Source organism: Pseudophryne corroboree, chromosome 4, assembly GCF_028390025.1.
Source record: "Pseudophryne corroboree isolate aPseCor3 chromosome 4, aPseCor3.hap2, whole genome shotgun sequence".
Taxonomy (NCBI): Eukaryota; Metazoa; Chordata; class Amphibia; order Anura; family Myobatrachidae; genus Pseudophryne; species Pseudophryne corroboree.
Window position 1 is genome coordinate 492,821,131 of NC_086447.1, and position 21,924 is coordinate 492,843,054.

General features: G+C 47.7%; 1 protein-coding gene and 1 long non-coding RNA gene across 3 annotated transcripts in view; both read right to left on the bottom strand.

Moving 5' to 3' along the window:
• CDK19 (cyclin dependent kinase 19) overlaps positions 1–21,924 on the bottom strand; it is a 589,804-nt gene that overhangs the window by 554,437 nt on the left and 13,443 nt on the right. The gene's annotated exons all lie outside the window — the stretch shown is intronic.
• LOC134909831 (uncharacterized) lies at positions 885–4,426 on the bottom strand. Its single transcript, XR_010176039.1, has 3 exons — positions 4,386–4,426; positions 2,278–2,677; positions 885–1,532 (listed from the first exon to the last, which is right to left on the bottom strand). It is a non-coding gene; the product is annotated as an uncharacterized LOC134909831 (long non-coding RNA).

A 21,924-nucleotide genomic window follows, 5' to 3' on the forward strand; every position in this document is an offset into this window, starting at 1 on the left:
GTCCTGCTTCTCTCCCCTCACTCCCATGCTGCAGGGAGTCTGTAGCCAGCAGTGCTCCCTGAAAATAAAAAACCTAACAAAAAGTATTTTCTAGAGAAACTCAGTAGAGCTCCCCTAGTGTGCATCCAGTCACTCCTGGGCACAAAGTCTAACTGAGGTCTGGAGGAGGGGCATAGAGGGAGGAGCCAGTTCACACCCAGTCTTAAGTCTTTTTAGTGTGCCCAAGCTCCTGCGGATCCCGTCTATACCCCATGGTCCTTTTGGAGTCCCCAGCATCCTCTAGGACGTAAGAGAAAAGCTATACAAAGTTAAATTCGATGAATACTTTCACACTTCATATATATATGTTTTTTTGGAACATTTCCAAAATGGCCAGGTTGTTTTTACACTTCTCAACATTGTGAAGCCAGCTAAAACAGCCTAGAAGGAAGACTAGGATACGGGTGTATAGGGAGGATAGGTTTGGTGGGCACCTATAGGTAATGTCATTTTAAACATTTGCAATTCTAAAGACATGACACCCAGTATAAGCACTACAATACTCAAGCCCATCAATTATGCATGCCAAGCAGTAGTTTTAAAATTTTTTGATTAAGTGTGGTTGGGTTTGGGTGACTGGTGTTTGGGATCCCGCCGGTCACCAAACCAGCGCCAGGATACTGATCTTTAGATTGTCAGTGAAGGAGCATGCGCAACAAAGCCTCTTGCGGGCTCGGTGGCTCGCTGCGCTTGCCACAGGTTCTATTCCCACTCTATGGGTGTCGCGGACACCCGCGAGTGGGAATAGTCCATGCTGACTGACGGGCTCTGAATTGGTCGGGATCCCGGCATCGGTATAGTGACCGGCGCACACAACTGCATACCGATTAAATGGACACCACACATTATTCAAAGAAACTAAATGTTTTATTGGACAAGAATATAAATAAAAAAAATATTGAAGTTTAGCCGGTTTTTGAGATAGTGCACTAATTTTTTTTTTTTTTGCAGGGCTTTAATTAATACTTTTTTTTCCTGCCATGGCACTGCCCCCTCTCCATTAAAATATGCCAGGTAGTCTTCCCTGATCTTTTTGGCTTCTCCAGAGGACACTTCTGTAACCCCTGCTCGACGTAAAGAAGTGAACATATCATTGTCCACAATGTTGTCTGGAGGTTCTGGAAGTGCTGCACATGGTGTTCAGTGTGACGTGTTTTTGTGCCTGAGGAAGTTATGAAGGGCACAACATGCCACCACAACCCAGTCTATTTTGTACACTTGGAAGTTTATGCGAAAATGCATTTTCCACTGGATGGCGTGTCCTGGAAAGGCGATAATTGAAGATCCTCCTCTCAGTCATCAAACCCCTTTGAGCATAGGGTTTGAGGACATGCTCATGCAATACAATAGCCTCATCTGCAACAAATACATAATTCAGTCCATTCTTGCACTGTGAAGCAGGAGGAAGACTGAGGCTTTTAGAGATGAGCCAATAATAAAAAAGGGTCTTCAAAATCCGCAGCAATACTTAGCCACTCCTCAGATGAGGGTAACTAGAATAAAAATAGAAAAGAAACGCTTAACGTGCATTTTATCTATTACTTCATTTTTAAAAACATACCATATCTGCCTAGCAGCATAAACCATAAAGGTGGCAGCAAAACCCACTTTTGAGGGCATACATTGGTGTACAGTAGGGTCATTCCATGAAAATGGTCTTTTTATGTAACGTTTGTTACCAGTTTTTATGACAAGCTTTGCATCAAAATGAAAGCATATCATGTACCACACAAACAACATTTACTTTGCACAAAATATTCAAAACACATGCTCCAAAAAAATATATTTCACATGAAATATATTTCAAAATGTGACGTTTGTTACCATGGAATGACCCAGTAGCATAAACCATAAGGGGTGAAGCAAATCACACTTGGGGGGCATACAGTTGTGGCCAGCAGCATAAACCATAAGCGGTGCAGGATATGACACTTAGGGGGCATATATTTGTTTAAAACAGCATATACCATGAAGGGGCAGCAAAAAACACTTGGGGGGCAAACATGATAAAAGCAGCATTAACCATGAAGTAGGCAGAAAAACACACTTTTGGGGCATACAATGGAGAATAACATCATATACCATGAAGGTGGCAGCAAAGCACACTCTGGAAAGGGATGGGGGGGGGGGGTATAAAATAGAGTAATGCAGCATATACCGGGGGGGGGGTTAAAATGAGGGGGCATACAATGGTGGGCAGCAGCATATAGTAGTGTGGGACATCAAAAATTTTCTTACCTTGAAGTACTGCTGCCTGAGTAGAGTACAGGGTCGATCGTTTTGCAGGTCTCCGGAATGATGAGCCCCAAAGCCTGAGGTGAGATGACAGACCCTAACTTCAAGTCTTGCAAGGATCTGCCAGTCGCCAAGAATCGCAGGGTTGTGACCAGCCTCTCCACGGCATGTATGTCCCTCCGCAGCCTAGTATCCTGCTTCTGGATGTGAGGCGTCACCAGACCCAGCAACTCACTGAAGGTGGCATCATCTATACGCAAGAAGTTCCGGGTTATTCTCGTGGATCTTCCAAAGTTGCGGCACATGAGAGAATCCCTCCGCAACAGCCACTCCTTCGTCCAGCAAGAGCAAAGCCTTCTCCTATTCTGCGACCTCTCGGTTTTCAACGTAACTCCAGCATATACTGTCATCAGTCGGTAATGATAGAAGTAGACACACTTTGATAAAGCAAGCCAAATACGAAGCAGAACAATCTAGCAATGTAACAGCGTTCAACAGGTATAACCTAACCAAACTGGCCACAGAGAATAACTGCAATAAGGAATAATGGCCGCCGCTATTTATCCCCTCCTATAGTCCTGCCCAACCGCCCTGTAATACCTGTATATCGTTGGTCTTTTTAAAAATCACTCAGGGCGGATGTACTATCACTGATCGCGGGTCATCGCAACGATGCTAATCACATATGTACTAACATATGAGATTAGTGTCGCAATGCAATGCCAAGGGTGACTGCGATCAGTGACAGTTCCGAGGAGAGGGTTTGTGCCGGCCTCCGTCACCTTGTGATGTGTGTGTGTAGGGAGCCCCGGGGCCCCTCCACCCCCCTCTGCAGCCGGAAGGACAAATGGGTGTGCCGCGGGGGAGAAGGAGGAGGGGGGCCACACTAGCTTACAGGACGGTGGTATGCTGAGGGGGAGAGGGGTCGTCCTGAGCGATGGGGGGGGGGGGGCATGCGGCGGTAAGAAGCCCATAGGCTTCTATAGGGTATCACCATCAATAGTTGCCGATACCCTCAGGGGCAAATACCCGGCGGTCGGGGTTAGTACATAAGGAAATGCGTAGTTCCCACCCTCATTGTGTACACTCAATATCATTTGTCCGGGACTCCGGGAAGTTCAAGGAAATTCGTTCAACGATAAAATTCATGGAGCGTATCGTCTAGTGCACCCAACTTTAAAAACAATCTAAATTCACCATATTAAAATTTCATGCAATCTGATGAGTGATCCATGGTAAAAGGTTAAGGAAATGCCACACAGTTGATCTCCCAACTTAGGTTATGCCAAACAGCAGTGCCCCCAATTCAGAGTATTTCACAAAATAGGGCCCTCAATTATTAATGTGCTTAATAGGACCCCACATAATAAAATTATATTATTTGCTTTTTCCTGTTTTTTCCCATTTGTGGCGAGATTTTCTTTTTATGCCAAAGGAGGATTGATTGCATGAATGGAGTACATCTCTTTCCAATGTTTGTGGCTGCCTATATTACTGGTGATCTAGTCCTAAAAACGGATATTGGTTTATATGTGGTGAAGAGAAATAGTGAATCTGTTCTATGTAGGAACCCATTTGCACATAGCCATAGGCTGTCATTTACAGTTACTGATCTATTTTCTATAACAGATTAATTAAATACTCAGCTACTTTTTCATAACATTTTCATTTTAAATCACACTGTATTTATCAAAATAAACATTACTCCTTAGAGCTCATAAACTGCCTGACATTTTTTGTCAACTGTGTTTATATTTTCAGACTCCGTACATCAGAAGTTAATAAGCTCTACTGAACCAATATGAAAAGCTAGCCTCAAGGGATTTTCCATGTCAACCAGATCGATTTATTTGTGGTACTCAATGTCAACTGTAACACTGTAGGGGTGCAAGGCGCCTTTTCCTGGGGAATATGGCCGCACGCAGCAGCTGAGGAACACCACAAGTCCAGTTTCTGGTACAACTGACCCCGGCCAGTTTTATTGAAACAGAAAATAAAACAAAACCCAAAAATAAAAATACCTTGCCTGTCCGGCACTAACTAAACATAAGATATTCCTAACTGTCACTAAACAAAACACAGAGTTCTTCAGTACATACTGTATAGCTTACTTGCATCAGAAAGCGTGTCTCTCACACACAGATCCTGCAGCCTTCCCAGGCAGTCTGCCCATACTAATCAGGTTAGAAGCACTATAACACTCTTACACAGCTGAAACCCTGATTAGCCCTCTGTGAGGCCAAAGACCCGAACTGGGCCCAATGTCTAGAACTCGCCTTATCTCTCTCTCAGAGCCTTTACCCAGCTTTTACAGCAAACTGAAAAGGTTCAGACAAAACAAAAAGCATTTTTCCTAGAAGTTAACATTTTCTAAAACATGTAAGACAAGAACCTGGGACAAATATACCTGCCCTCAAACACTATCCCAGTGTTCTTGTCACATATCCCCCTCCCCTGTTTCGACCTAGGGGCCGGAACACTTGTAGCCCCCAAACAGAAGATGCGAGACAATGCATCTGCGTTGGCCAATTGTGTTCCCGGTCTATGTTCGACAGTAAACTTAAAGTCCTGCAACGCTAGAAACCATCTAGTTACACGAGCATTCTTGCCTCTATTTACATACATCCATTTTAAAGGGGCATGGTCTGTCACTAGTCTGAATTGTCTACCCAAGAGGTAATATCTCAAGGTATCTAGTGCCCACTTAATGGCCAAAGCCTCCTTTTCCACAATGGCATACCTTTTTTCATGCTCATTGAGTTTCCTACTCAAATAAATGATAGGGTGTTCGTCCCCATCTCTGGTTTGGGACAGCACAGCACCTATCCCTACCTCTGAGGCATCTGTCTGTACCACAAATTCTTTTGAAAAATCTGGTGTTATCAACACCGGTTGTGAACACAAAGCCACTTTTAACGCTTGGAACGCCTTTTCTGCATCAGGGTTCCATTTCACCACATTTGACTGCTTCCCTTTGGTAAGGTCTGACAACGGCACCGCTGTGGTCGCAAAATTAGGAATAAACCGTCTATAGTACCCAGTAATTCCCAAAAAAGCCCTTACCTGTTTTTTATTCACTGGACGAGGCCAGTTTTGAATAGCATCAACTTTATTCAATTGGGGCCTAATCAGACCTCTGCCTATGGTGAAGCCCAAGTATTTGACCTCCTCCATTGCGAGGCAGCACTTCTTTGGGTTAGCAGTTAACCCTGCCTCTCTGATTGAGTCCAGTACTGCTTGTACTTTAACCAAATGGGACCCCCAGTCTGTACTGTGAATTACCACATCATCCAAATAGGCAGCTGCATATTTTCTATGGGGCCTCAAAATTTTATCCATCGCCCGTTGAAAGGTTGCTGGAGCCCCATGCAACCCAAAGGGTAACATCTTATACTGGTACAGCCCCTCCGGAACCGAAAAGGCTGTTTTTTCTTTGGCGCTATCAGATAAAGGTATTTGCCAGTAACCTTTGGTCAGGTCCAATGTGGTGAGAAACCTGGCTGTTCCCAGCCTTTCTACAAGCTCATCCACACGGGGCATGGGGTATGCGTCAAACTTGGACACCTCATTTAACTTACGAAAGTCATTACAGAAGCGTATGCTACCGTCGGGCTTCGGGATGAGCACTATGGGACTGGACCACTCACTGTTAGACTCCTCTATGACTCCCAGTTCTAACATGGTTTTAACTTCCTTAGAAATAGCTTCTCGCTGAGCTTCAGGAATCCTATATGGCTTTAAATGAACCCTGACCCCTGGTTCTGTGACAATGTCATGTTTTATTATGGTTGTTCGGCCAGGCAGCTCTGAAAATACCTCCCTATTTTGGATGAGAAATTCTTTAACCTGATTGTTCTGATCAGCTGATAATGTCTCTGACACCTTCACTGCGGGAAGCAACCGGGGTGAAGACACCGAAGGGCAAGGCTCCGCTGACAGAGACAACCTATCTTTCCAGGGTTTGATTAAGTTAACATGGTAGATCTGTTCGGGTTTTCTCTTTCCCGGCTGGTATACTTTGTAATTAACCTCATTCACTTTTTCCCTAATCTCAAATGGACCCTGCCATTTAGCTAGGAATTTGCTTTCCACAGTGGGTACCAAAACAAGAACTCTATCTCCAGGAGCAAATTCCCGTATCTTGGCACTCCGGTTATAGACCCTCTGTTGAGCACTTTGGGCCTGTTCCATGTGCTCTCTGACAACAGGTACCACGGCTGCAATCCTATCCTGCATTTGTGTTACATGCTCAATAACGCTTCTATAAGGAGTGGGCTGTCCTTCCCACGTCTCTTTGGCAATATCCAACAGCCCTCTGGGGTGTCTACCATACAACAAATCAAATGGAGAAAACCCAGTAGAGGACTGAGGAACTTCTCTGATGGCCATTAACAAGTAGGGCAACAAACAATCCCAGTTTTTCCCATCTCTCTCAACAACCTTTTTTAACATACTTTTTAATGTTTTATTAAACCTTTCCACCAACCCGTCAGTTTGGGGATGGTAGATGGACGTCCTGAGGTGAGTGACCTTAAATAACTTGCACAACTCTTTCATGATCCTTGACATAAATGGAGTACCTTGGTCAGTCAAAATTTCTTTTGGTATTCCCACTCTACTAAATACCTGCACCAGCTCCCTAGCTATCGCCTTGGTTGTGATAGTGCGTAAAGGGACAGCCTCAGGATATCGAGTGGCATAGTCCATAATTACCAGGATATACTGATGGCCCCGAGCAGACTTTAACAAGGGCCCCACGAGATCCATGGCTATTCTGTCAAACGGGACCTCTATAATAGGCATGGGAACTAGTGGGCTCCTGAAATGGGGTCTAGGGGCATGATACTGGCATTCAGGACAGGAAGAACAATATTCAGACACTTCTTTATAAACCCCTGGCCAAAAGAACCTTTGTAAAACTCTTTCAGTGGTTTTTTCTGCCCCTAAATGTCCTGCGGTAACGTGACTATGAGCTAAATCTAGTACCGTTCTCCGATAAGGCTGGGGAACTACCAGCTGTTCCACCACATCCTCACCCCTTTTGACAATGTGGTACAAGAGCTCATTACAGATGGCCATGTGGGGATACGTAACCCTGTCACCTGGTACCACAGGTTCCCCATTAACAATCTTAACATTCTCTCTAGCCTTTATTAAGGTAGGATCCTTTAACTGTTCAGACGCAAACAGATCCTTCTTTACCTCCAGGTCAGGCACGCTTTCAGTTCTAACTACTATGTCTCTGTTCCCGGCAAGAGGGTCCTCACTGGACTCCCCATCTGTCACTTCCCCAGCCAAACTAGCAAAGGGCCAGAAAGTTCCGAAGACCCACGTACATCCATAAAATCACCGGTATTATCAACTGGCTTTTTACTTCTCACATCTGTTGATAACCGTGATTCCCACAGTTTCCAAAAATGAGGAAAATCCCTCCCTATTATGGCCTCATGCACCAAGGTAGGGACCAGTCCCACTTTAACCATTGCTGACCCACAACAAGTTTCTATATTCACCTCAGCAGTGGCATAATGTTGGGTATCCCCATGTATGCAAGTTACCCCAATAGGTATTTGCTGGACCTTTAAGGGGTTCACTAACCCAGCTTTCACGAGGGTAACTAAACTTCCTGAATCTAGCAAGGCCTCTACCCGGTTACCCTCTAAGAACACATCACACATTTGTTTTTCCAGCTCAGGTGAAGGTACCACAGTACAGGCTAACCTAGCAAAGAAAGACATTCTGCGACATTCAAAGGCAGCATCACATTGCATGGGTTCTTGCGTGACTGGGCAATTGGCAATAACATGACCTGGCATACCACACCTAAAACATTTAACCACACGATTATCAACCCGTTTGGGCAGCATAGACCGTTCTAGCCCCATTGGCCTGTCTCCAGGGCCAGTGTTTACAGTCTCTCCAGCCTTGCGTTCTCTTAACCGCCCAGCAACGTTTTCCCACGGAACAGTCTTACCAGTCTTTACTGAAGGGCGCTGTCGAGGATCTATGGGTTGCTGGGTGGTCATCAGTAGTTCCTCTGCTGCCAAATACCTCTCTACCATGTCCACTAATTGGTCAGCAGTACCCGGGTTTCCATGGCTCACCCACTTGCGCAGGACCATGGGCAAAGATCTCAAGTAGCGGTCCATGACGACTCTTTCCACCATCTGGGGACCAGTTAATGTCTCTGGCTGTAGCCATTTTTTTGTTAGCTGAATAAGGTCGTGCATCTGGGAGCGCGGAGGCTTCTCCATGGCGTACAGCCAACGGTGCACCCGTTGTGCTCGTACTGACAGCGTGACTCCCAGGCGGGTCAGGATCTCAGTCTTTAGTTTATCATAGTCCCGAGCCTCAGCAGGGCTTAAATCAAAGTAAGCTTTTTGGGGCTCACCTGACAGGAAAGGTGCCAGCAGACTGGCCCACTGTGCTTTTGGCCAGTTCTCACGCTCTGCAGTCCTTTCAAACGTGGTCAAGTAGGCCTCCACATCATCAGCCTCTGTCATTTTCTGCAGGAAGTGACTGGCCCGTATAGAACTAGAGCTGGTCGGAGCACTGACGGCCACATCTCCAATCCGGGCTGCAAGGCTCTGCACCACTTCTGTTAAGGCCTCTCTATCCTGACGCTGTTGCCTGTAAAGTTCATCAACAACTGCCTGCTGTTGTCTCTTATTTTCCTCCATTGCCACCTGCTGCTGTCTTATATTTTCCTCCATTGCCACCTGCTGCTGTCTGTTGGCCTCCTGCTGTAGTCTCCAATTTTCCTCCATTGCCACCTGCTGTTGTCTCCTATTTTCTTCCATTGCCACCTGCTGCTGTCGGTTGGCCTCCTGCTGAGCCGCTGTAGCTTGCAGCAAGGCTTTAAGCAGATCCTCCATGTCGACAGATTTTTCAGGCGGCTTTGTAGCTGCTTTCACCCAGGACATATATCAAACCCTCAGGGGTGAGTCTCAGTAACTTCACACTGGGCTGTATCTGCATAAACCACCGTTTTCTGCAGGCCTCACAAAGCTGCTGCTTTCACTTATGCGCAGAACGGTGTGCTCGCATTCTCCACCAAGTTGTAACACTGTAGGGGTGCAAGGCGCCTTTTCCTGGGGAATATGGCCGCACGCAGCAGCTGAGGAACAACACAAGTCCAGTTTCTGGTACAACTGACCCCGGCCAGTTTTATTGAAACAGAAAATAAAACAAAACCCAAAAATAAAAATACCTTGCCTGTCCGGCACTAACTAAACATAAGATATTCCTAACTGTCACTAAACAAAACACAGAGTTCTTCAGTACATACTGTATAGCTTACTTGCATCAGAAAGCGTGTCTCTCACACACAGATCCTGCAGCCTTCCCAGGCAGTCTGCCCATACTAATCAGGTTAGAAGCACTATAACACTCTTACACAGCTGAAACCCTGATTAGCCCTCTGTGAGGCCAAAGACCCGAACTGGGCCCAATGTCTAGAACTCGCCTTATCTCTCTCTCAGAGCCTTTACCCAGCTTTTACAGCAAACTGAAAAGGTTCAGACAAAACAAAAAGCATTTTTCCTAGAAGTTAACATTTTCTAAAACATGTAAGACAAGAACCTGGGACAAATATACCTGCCCTCAAACACTATCCCAGTGTTCTTGTCACACAACATTAAAAGTAACAGCAAATGGAAACATCTGCATCTACACAAGACATTTCATTGTGTTATCCAACAATCTAATACAGTGGTTCCCAAACTGTGTGCCAAGGCTCCCTGGGTTGCCGCAAGGGGATGCGGTCAAGATCCCGCCGGACGGAATCCCTGCGGTTGAAATACCGACACCGGAATCCCGACCGGCACAATCCCGACATATTCTCCCTCCGTGGGTGTCCACGCCACCCATAGAGGGAGAATAAAATAGTGTGCCGAGCGTGGTGAGCGCAGCGAGCCCGCAAGGGGCTGCGTTCCGCTCGCCACCCCTGTTGGGATTGTGCTGGTCGGGATTCCGGTGTCGGTATTTTGAACGCCGGGATCCCGTCCAGCGGGATTTCGTACTGATCCCGCCGCAAGGCTCTTGCAGCGGTGCCTGGGATTGGTGGTCCAGGACCAAATCAAGGGGCAGATGTATTAACCTGGAGAAGGCATAAGGAGGTGATAAACCAGTGATATGTGCAAGGTGATAAACGCACCAGCCAATCAGATCCTAACTGTTAATTTACATATTGGAGCTGATTGGCTGGTGCCTTTATCACCTTGCACATATCACTGGTTTATCACTTCCTTATGCCTTCTCCAGGTTAATACATCTGCCCCCAAATTACTAAACCAGTGCTGGTGGCTGTATCTTAGAACATGTGGACAATCAGAAGCACAACTGTCACCACCACATAATTGCACCCAAGAACGACAGGTATCTACAATTTATTTAATTGAATATTTTTTTCTAAATTTATCAATAGAAAACTTTTATCATAAGGGTGCCGTGAAAAAATGCTGATACTCTTGTGCGCCATGAGTTAAAAATGTTTGGGAACCACTGATGTAATAGAATTAATACTAATCAGCACTAGGTGAATCGCTGGAAGTGGGAGTTTTCACTCCGGCATCCAAGATGTTAACATCTCTTGTTGCTATTGCTTCCTGCCGTTATAATACTACTACCCCTATGTGTATAACAACAGCATACCTCCCAACTGTCCCGATTTTCGCGGGACAGTCCCGTTTTTTTGGGACTGTCCCGCTGTCCCACCCGCGGGCCGCAGTGTCGAAGGGGCAGTTGGGAGGCTCCTGTCATCGCTGCAGAACAGCGGAAAATAGACGCTGTGCGCATGCGTACAGCGTCTATTCACTGAAGACAGGGAGAGGAGGCATGCCAGCGGCTCACAGAGCGCTGGTCATGCCCCCTTTAGTGATGAAAAATGGGGGCGTGACTCGCGATCGCGGCAGTGCCGCGAGGCCACGCCCCCTTTTGGTTAGGCCAAGTCCCTCTTTTCAATCACAGAATGCTGGGAGGTATGCAACAGGGTCCTGCAATAAAATGTACATATAGAGATTATATCTCCTATATAATAACCCAGATCTGTCACTCTGTGACTATGTGGATAACGCTGGAGCTCTCATTGGGTTAGCAGCAGGTTTCACACCCAGTCCACAGCTGATTGGGCGAGAAACACCCTCCCACACAGGTTACATCCAATGGGAGGCTCTGCCCTTTGTCTGCTGTGTGTTCCCAGAGCAGGGGCTGATGCAGCTGCAGCTCCAGGCCCACATTTAAAATAGGCCCACTGCATCTGCAGCAACATACCATCCAATAATTTACACATAAAAATCGCTACAAATTAAAAAAAGGGGCATGGCCACGCTCCTTTTCCTATACTTTCAATGGAAGTTTGGAGAGCCAAAAATCAGTACAGACCATAAAAAAAAGGTACTGTACCTGCCAAAAAGGTACAGTTGGATGGTATGCCACTGCATCTGCAGCAAGTCTCTGCGCTGTAGATAGGGGGAAAAAATATCCTTTTACTGCAACGTCCTACAGATGAAGCCAGGTTATCTTGGCTTCGTGCTGCGCCTAGGCACACCATGATTTATTATCATAAGACCTTCATCTATTGTTCTCAGCTACAATACAATACAGAGAGAACAATACATCAGGGGATTAAGCCATTACAGCAGGGGATTAATCCGACTGCCCTGGCTCAGTTAATCCTATTAAAGGCCAAGATAAAGGTGCACCCATCTGCATGTCCTGCTGCCAGTCCACCTGCCCCCTCCGGCATTAACAATCCCCACTCCCTAGCCGCGGCGTAGGTGGAACAAAAGCTGCTGCGGCCACCGGCATAGATGTGTATGAAAGCGGCGCAGCGGAAGGCTTTCATAGTCCTCCCTGCGCCGCATACTCTCTGACCACTGGAGCCTCCTCTGCGTGTGATGTCACAGAAATGCCTCCCCGCCACAGCCGCACCCAGATCTCCAGAGGCCCTGACTCCACAACACAGCAACTGGGCTGCCGGCCTGGAAGCCCGGAGATGGCTAATGTAACGAATAGAGTGGGTGATATCGCGGAGGGTAATGTCTGGATGCTTAATCAATGTAAAAGGGGACAGTGCTGTGCAGTGCAGTGGGTGTGCAGTGTCACTGACACTGCACAGCACTCTCACTTTTTACATTGATTCAGCGAGTCAGTTCTGCCAGCCGGTCACTATTATTAGCGCCGGTGTCCCAACGCGCAGCATTACAGGGAAGTAGACGCTCTAAATAAACTACAGCTCCCAGCAGCCCTTAGCGCCGAAGCACTCTGGTGCTAAGGCCTGCTGGGAGCTGTAGTTTTTCAAGTGCATCTTCTTACCCCCTGTAATGCGGCGCGTTGGAACACCGGCGCTAACAATAATGACTGATTGCTTGGCTGCTGTGTGAGTCTCCGGGAGACCCACTGCCAAAGGGAGGACAGCAGCTTAGCTGCTTCTAGGAGGAGAAGCATTACCCGCACCTCCCCCACTTGCAGTAACTCCAGGCCCCATCCACGGCACCCCCACCCCCCCTTCCCCCACCCGCAGCACCCCCGCACCTCCCCCACCCGCAGCACTACCGCACCTACCCGCAGTGGCTCCAGATCCCCACCTGTGGCACCACCGCACCAGCCCCTCCCCCACCCGCGGCACCCCCGCAAACACCCCTACCCCACCCACGGCACCCCATCTCTCCCGCACGAACCACAGCACCTACTAGGTGATTCATCAGGCCCTACATGCGCTGTTCACGCCATTGCAAGGGGCTACGACCCCTTAACCATCACACGCCCTTTGCCCGTGCAATATTTAACCACTCACACAATTATGATTAGAGGTAATACTCTATATAATACAAATATTGCACGCCACAAGGGCGTGCAAGGGTTAAGGGGGCGTAGACCCTTACGACGGTGTGAAGAGCGCTCATAGGTCGCAATGAATCACCTAGTATTTATATTAATGTCATACTTTAAAGATGATATACTAGTTGGTTAGCCCATTTATACTCTCAATGGGGCACATTCAATCAGCTGCAGGATTCACCCCGAAGCTAATTTGTCGGTACTGTCTGATTGTTACCTGTGGGAACTCTGCATGCTAATTACCAGGGGCAGGATTCTCACAGTCTCAGGAGCTCCAATAAAAATCTGCATTAAACTGCAGATTCTGCATTTTAATGTGCAGAGAAACCCATTGATTCCACATTTTATGCGGCATTAGTGGGTTAGCAGGGCCGTTTCTAGACAATTTGGCTCCCAGTGCGAGATCTCAAAATGCGCCCCCCCCCCCCCAATTGCTCTAAAAAAAAATGCGTCCCCCCCATATAGCCATAAAAAGAAAAAGCATGCGCGCGCCAAAGGCGCGCGCGCTCCCGACAAGGGTGTGTGGCCTGATTAAAATGGGCGTGGGCTCATTAAAGTGGGCGTGGCCTCGTCTGATATCATCACACCCACCACAGGGGGGAAAAAAAGTAAAAAAAAAAAAAGTCCCCTTTTTACACATTACAGCAGGCAAGTGTCCCCATATTACACAGCGCGGCAGGCAGGTGTCCCCATTTTACACAGCGCGGCAGGCAGGTGTCCCCATTTTACAAAGTGCGGCAGGCAGATATCCCCATTTTACACAGTACGCAGGCGCCCCCATTTTACACAGTGCGGCAGGCAGGTATCCCCATTTTACACACTACGCAGGCAGGTGCCCCCATTTTACACAGTGCGGCAGGCAGGTATCCCCATTTTACACAGTACGGCAGGCAGATATCCCCATTTTACACAGTACGCAGGCAGGTGCCTCCATTTTACACAGTGCGGCAGGCAGGTATCCCCATAGGCAGGTGTCCCCATTTTACACAGTGCGGCAGGCAGATATCCCCATTTTACACAGTACGCAGGCAGGTGCCCCCATTTTACACAGTGCGGCAGGCAGGTATCCCCATAGGCAGGTGTCCCCATTTTACACAGTGCGGCAGGTAGGTATCCCCATTGTACACAGTACGGCAGGCAGATATCCCCATTTTACACAGTACGCAGGCAGGTGCCTCCATTTTACACAGTGCGGCAGGCAGGTATCCCCATTTTACACAGTACGGCAGGCAGATATCCCCATTTTACACAGTACGCAGGCAGGTGCCCCCATTTTACACAGTGCGGCAGGCAGGTATCCCCATAGGCAGGTGTCCCCATTTTACACAGTGCGGCAGGTAGGTATCCCCATTTTACACAGTACAGCAGGCAGGTGTCCCCATTTTACCCAGTGCGGCAGGTAGGTATCCCCATTTTACACAGTGCGGCAGGTAGGTATCCCCATAGGCAGGTGTCCCCATTTTACACAGTGCGGCAGGCAGGTATCCCCATAGGCAGGTGTCCCCATTTTACACAGTGCGGTAGCGGCAGGCAGGTTTCAAGAGAGGGGGGGAGAGAGAGAATACTTACGTCTTCCCGCTCTTCGGTCCCGCCGACTCACGTCCCTCGCCTCCTCCTTCCATGCTTATCTCCTCTGCCCGAGCGCTCCTGCTCGGGGGGCGGAGTTTCGCGGAATGAGGCGTTGAGTTGATCGTAGCTGTGCTAAATTTAGCATGTCAGTCCCCACCCCCCCCAGCACAAATACAAAAGCATTGCACAGAGATGATGCCTTTGTATTTGAGGAGTTACTCCCGGCCAGCGCAGCTCCTGTGGCTGGCCGGGAGTTGGTCGTCGCTCCCGCTGGCCGCCCCCCCAACGGTCCGACCAAGCCTGCGTTGGCCGGACCGCTCCCCCTAAACGGCTGCTTGACGCCGCCGTTCAGCCCCCTCCCGCCTAGCGACCGCCTCTGTCTCAGAGTCAACCGCTAGGTAACGAAAGCTGCCATGCACCGGCGCACTGCGGCGCCGGCGCAGTTTTGACCCGATCGCTGCACTGCGACAAACTACAGCGAGTGATCGGGTCGGAATGACCCCGACTATGCGATGTGCTCGGTGAGCGACATCGACTAGTGTTTCCCCTCCCGGGCCAGCCGCCCCACGGCGGGCATACACACTCTGCGATATCACAGATGATGGCGGCCGGCTGGAGCATGCAGCTTTGGATGATGAGTCCAAATTGAGCTGCATGCACGGTCGAGACCGAGAGTCGTTATACACACTGGGCGATATAGTAAACTATATTGTTCAGGAGGGGGAAAATTAGCGATATAGTTCATTATGTACACACCTTTACTCTACAATTTTAAAATATTTTGCTTATTTTATTTATTAATTTTATGTGGAGTATGTTGATTTACAAGTATATCAAGATAGGTATCCGGTCTCTTGGTCGACCACACTTATGGTGCCCATACACTTGTGAGATTATCGGTACTAACCTTCGATTTCGACTGGATCTGTGAGAGACATCGGGGGATTGTATGCACATTTTAGGTACCCTTCGACGCGATGCGTGGGCACGACGGTCGAATCTCGCGTCTCAAGATAGTATGTGCTGCACTTAATATTTCTCGAATTGGGGCGTGATCGCATGCTGTTTTTTAACACTTTCGATGTATCACACCGCGATGTGCGATATGTGAAGACAGGAGCCGACTTCCTGGACACTCCTCTTCCCCTCACTGCGCACATGACTGAAGAGGAGGCTGCAAGCAAGCTGCTGAGCTCCCAAACACCGCACAAGGTAGGCAGGCTATACCACTGGCCACCAATGATTATTCCTTTTTACCAACACTGCCCACCATTTATGCTGCTCTACCCACATCTATATAGGCCCCTGCCCAAAATGCTGCGCCACTGCAAGCCCCATGCGGCCGTGCCCTAAATGCCATTATACTGCGCAACTGACCACCAATGACTATTATTCTTTTTTACCACCACTGCCCACCGTTTATGCTGCTCTACCCACGTTTATATAGGCCCCTACCCAAAATGCTGCACTACTGCAAGCCCCATGCGGCCGCGCCCTAAACACCATTTTACTGTGCCACTGCAACCCACATCCCACCGTTATGCTGCTGCACCCTGCACACCAATGTATTCTCACTACATATTTCAGATAACTCACACCAGTAACTAGAAAACAAACTTTATTTAACCTGAATAGTTTATCTTTTTTCATGTTTTTTAATTTTCCTTTTTTTGCATTCTGCAGATGTCCTATGAGAACCGTGACTTTTACAGCAACAAGCAGAAGAGGGAGGCTGCTTATACACGCATGGTGGAGCACTCCAAGACCACCTTCTCTGCTGCCTCGGTGGCCTGGGTCCGAAAGAAGATCGCCAATCTACGGACAGTCTTTGTGAAAGAGAACCGCAAGGTGGAGGAGTCCAAGAGGTCAGGGGCCGTATGGTGTATGTATACATATACAAGGTGTATGTGCCGCAGCTGTGGTACTATAAAGATCTCAACTTCCTCCTGGAAAAAAGGTCAGCTAAGTAGTCCCTGGTGGCGATGGGCGAGTTCGAGGAGGGAAGTCTGGACGTGGAGGAGGCCGAAGGGGTAAGTTGCTTTTGAAATGTTTTGTACCTAATATATTCCTCCTGCCATGCCACAGCTCCTTCCCCATTGAAGAAGGCATTATATTTTTCCCTGACCTCTTTTGCCCTTGCAGTGCCGCGTTTAGTTGCTGCAGGTGGTCCCACCGAGCAAATCAGCGCTGTCACCACTGGCTGGTTGGGATCTTCCGGTCCTGCTGGCAGCAAAGGCATTTGCCTCGTGGCCTTGCGACGGAGCATGTTGTGTAGTATACAACATGCTGTTACTACACAGTCAATTTTGTCCAGCCTCATGTTGATGGGTTTGTGGAAGATCCTGAACCGGTTGCTGAGAATACCAAATGCATTCTCAACAACCCTGTGGGCCCTAGAAAAGCAGTGGGTAGGGCTTCATTATGTGTTTGTGCAGTGCGAAGGCCTCATCTGCCACGAACACAAATCCCAGGCCATTCTTTGTTTGCTCCACAGGCGGCAGATGAATGGAGTTGGTGGTGAGCCTATCTTAGAAGCGAGTAATTTTCAACGATCCACCATCCGAGCAACGACCATTTTTCCCAACATCCAGGAAAATAAACTCATAGTTTCCATTGACCACCGCCATGAGAACAAGGCTAAAGTAGCCCTTGTAATTGTAGTAGTCCGACCCGCTGTTGGTGGGTTTGGTGATGCGCACGTTTCCCGTCTATTGCACCACCACAATTTGGGTAATTCCAGCGCTTGACAAAGTCCTCTGCAATAGCTTGCCATTCTTCCACGCTTGTAGGGAACTGTAAAAGAATAAAAAATAGTTTGACTATCCACTAAGTATGTTTCTCTTTACCCTAGACACCTGAAGAAGACCTCAGCCGTACCCCTGCCCTCATCAACACCTCCCCAGAGGAACCAACCTCTCCGCAGCAACCTACTGGCAAGAGGAAGCCACAGAAAACAACATTTGTAGAAGACCCTCTTCACAGCTGCTACGTAAACCAGATGAGTTTGACGACTTTGCTTCATATGTGAGCAAAACTATGCGGAAGGTTTCTGCGCAGTAGCAAGTAGAGTGCCAGTGCCTGGTGTCGCAGGTTTTGTACCAAAAAACTGACACCAGAGTGGAACGTTCATTGGCCAGTGTCACAACTGAGGGCTGGAGCTGACGGGAGGAAGCCTCAGTTGTAGGGGCTGAAGTAAACTTAAACTTGGAGGGTTGGATCAGACCCCTAGACATGCAGATGACCTACAGTACAAATGCCCGAAGATGTGACCACGACAAAGGAGATAAAAGTCAATGGATTTTATTAAGCACAGTTCTTTAAACACAGCAGTAGTACTTTGCATGAATGAAGTGAATGCATAAATGACCACAGTTCCTTAGAGTTTGCAGAATGGTAGATGTCACAGGGCATTGGTAATATCAGGTACAGTACGTATAGACCAGGAGTTGGTATGTCCTTAACCAGAGAACCCGTCTGCAGGATACTGAAGTAAAATTAAGGAACTAGCCAGCAGGTGTTCCTTGGAAGCTGGCAATACTGGGTAATGTGGTAAACTGCTGGGCGTACCGGACGGAACCGGTCAGATGACCAAATAACAAGTACTGTGCGGGTATGATGCTTGAGTGCAATGAAACAATAGATGAACAGCGGCAGAACACTGTTATTGTGAGGAGATGAAACACCACTGTAAGCTTGGCGCTGGAAGCTGGTGTAACAATAGCCAGGAGTGACAAAGGCAGAGCACTGGGGAGTCAGGCGGCACCGCAAGGTGGAAGGCTGGTGCGGGTCTCTAGTGGTGGTTGAGAGCAGGAGCTGGAAACCTGTAACAGCAATGTCCACAGCAAGGAGAGACCTGGTAGCACAAGGTTTGACAACCAAAGCACTGACAGATTCTAGGCCCAGACACAGGATATTTATACCTGCAGGGAGGCAGGCATTGGCTGAGCAATCATGCAGATTTCAGTGGAGCAGCGGACTGGAGCAAAGTGAATCATATGACTGAAACCAACATGGCTGCGCCCATGCAGCACTTGGAGGGAAAAGTTAGTTTGAGAAAACCATGTGGAAAGTTCAGTAGTAATTGCAGCGAATGCCGCAGAGAGCAAAGAGCCGCCACACAGACAACTTGTACACTGTAACTTCCAAGCGACATCAGAAGCCACAGTAGACGCTATCCTGAAGATTCTGTGAATTGTAAACATAGGAGCGGCGGTGGAGGCCGCGGCGGGCCGGAGACACCAATCTGACACAACATAAGGCCGCTGTGGCAGCGCTTGCGGGATGACAGAAGGGAAATACAGATTATGAATCTCAGCTACACTGCTGAGATCCGGCCCTGGAACGCTGAGCCAGCCTCAGGAGACATTTGGATGGTAAGTAATGGCGTCCAAATACCCGGATCGTGACAGCCAGAACCTCAAGCACCTGCTCCCCATCTCCCATTGACCTTCAGTTCACCACCACCCACCTACCCTACATCTACTACTCCACATCCCAGCTACCATTCCAGTTATCCACAACCGCAGGCCCATTCCAACTACCCTTCCTCCACTTTCCATCCTCCTCAAACACCTCCTCATCAAACCATCCACCCTCCCCATTTTCGTCAACCCCCAATCCCATCCACCCACCCTTTCCCCACACATCCACCGTCTCCTCCGCAATTATGGCCTCCTTGATGTCACAGGGGGGACAAGAGGAGGAGGAGGAGACAAGTCTCTTTCAAATGTAGGGTGATTCTCAATTACTGGTGCCCTTGTTATACATACCAACAGATGTGGTGCAGTCTGATACTACGGTGAGTGTCAACGCTTTCAGGCGGACAATGCACACATGCTGCTAGGGACAGGTTGATGGTACCGGGGACCCATCTTGCTGCCCCTAGCTGCATGTGTGCATTGTGCCCCTGGCTGCGGTGCCACTCAACACCACAGTATCAGAATGCACCACATCTGTTGGTATATATAAAATTCCTGCTGCCCTGGTATATACTATGATAGATCTGGTGCACTGTGATATACTGCGTTTTAATGGCGCCGCTTGCAGGTGGACAATGCACACATACAGCTTGGGTCTGGTTGATGGTGCAGGGGAGCCTGAAGCCAGGCCTACCTGCATGTGTGCATTGTGCCCCTGAAAGCGCTGCCACTTAAAAAACACTATATATCATACTGCACTTATATATTGCAACAGATGTGGTGCATTTTGATATTACGGCGTTGAGTGGCACCGCAGCCAGGGGCACAATGCAGATATGCAACTTGGAGCAGGTTGATGGAACCGGGGACCCATCTTCCTACCCCAAGTTGCATGTGTGCATTGTGCCCCTGGCTGCGGTGCCACTCAATGCCGTAGTATCAAAATGCACCACATTAGTTGTTATATATAGCTTTTTTTTTCATAATTTCATACATGTGATGATGCACATGTGGTGCATCATGAAAACTTTATACTATTTGTTGATGTTTAGCCATGTTGGCCACATATGTCTTCAAATAAAAAGCTAATTTTTTCAAAGCAATTTCATGTGCTTCATCATGAAAACTTTATACTGTTTGAAAAAGTTCAGCCATGTTGGCTGCATATTTAAAAAACGTTATAGGCATTTTTATACGTTTCTCAAATGGAAATGCTGTCCTTGATATATATAGCAACAGATGTGGTGCATTTTGATACTACGGTGTTGAGTGGCACCGCTACCAGGGGCACAATGCACACATGCAACTTGGTGCAGATTGATGGAACCGGGGACCCATCTTCCTACCCCAAGTTGCATGTGTGCATTGTGCCCCTAGCTGCGGTGCCACTCAATGCCGTAGTATCAAAATGCACCACATTAGTTGTTATATATAGCTTTTTTTTTCATAATTTCATACATGTGATGATGCACATGTGGTGCATCATGAAAACTTTATACTATTTGTTGACGTTTAGCCATGTTGGCTACATATGTCTTCAAATAAAAAGCTAATTTTTTCAAAGCAATTTCATGTGCTTCATCATGAAAACTTTATACAGTTTGAAAAAGTTCAGCCATGTCGGCTGCATATTTAAAAAAAGTTATAGGCATTTTTATACGTTTCTCAAATGGAAATGCTGACCTTGATATATATAGCAACAGATGTGGTGCATTTTGATACTACGGTGTTGAGTGTCACCGCTACCAGGGGCACAATGCACACATGCAACTTGGTGCAGGTTGATGGAACCGGGGACCCATCTTCCTACCCCAAGTTGCATGTGTGCATTGTGCCCCTTGCTGCGATGCCACTCAATGCCGTAGTATCAAAATGCACCACATTTGTTGCTATATATAGCATTGTGTTATCATATCCTAAATGTAATGATGCATAATGAAAACGTTATACTGTTTGAAAAAGTTCAGCCATGTTGGCTGCATATACAATTACGTCTTGAAATAAAAAGCATATATTTTTTCTACGCAATTTCAGTTTGCAAAATAAAATATTTTGTTACACGACAAGCAATGTGTGGTATAATTTTCTTACCTTGCAGTACTTATACTGAAGCACTTTGATAATAGCCTTGCAGGCTTCAGGTATGATGTGTCCCAAAGCCTGTGCAGAGATACGGGTCCCATACTTCAGGTCCTCAAACGATTGTCCAGTAGCAAGGAACTGCAGGGTAGCCACGAGCCTGTCGTCAGCAGGGATAGGAACCCGCCATTTGGTATCCCGCTTCTGTATGAGGGGGGTCACCAGACGCAGCAACTCCTGGAAGGTGTCCTCATTCATGCGCAGGAAGTTGTTCTCCCTGATCTCATACAGGAGGGGCATGTAGGAGCGAGTAGGCCGCTTAAGCAGCCACTCCTTGGTCCAGCAAGATCTCTCCCTCGCATTTGCTGGGCCCTCTCTGTCTCCCCTCACCTTCAGCACAGAGTAGCACATGAGAGCCTGATAGCGAGTAGAATCCATCTCTACACAGAGCAGTATAGAAATAGAAACACTTTGTAATGCAAGCAGAACAAAGCAGTGCACGGTAGCTAGCAATGTGGAACGAGCAGCAGGTATAAACCAAACTTCTCTAGTCACAGAGCAAACAGAAGTGCACAGAGTTAAAATGGCTGCTTGTTTATATATCACCGAGATAGGCCAGCCCTCTATTTAAATTTTTCGTAATCTTGCAGATAAATCTGGTGTGCTTTTGGTCAGCATGTGATGCGCTCGCATTCAAGCATCCTATACCACCCAATTTCCGGTCATAAGGGGCATGAGATAAAGC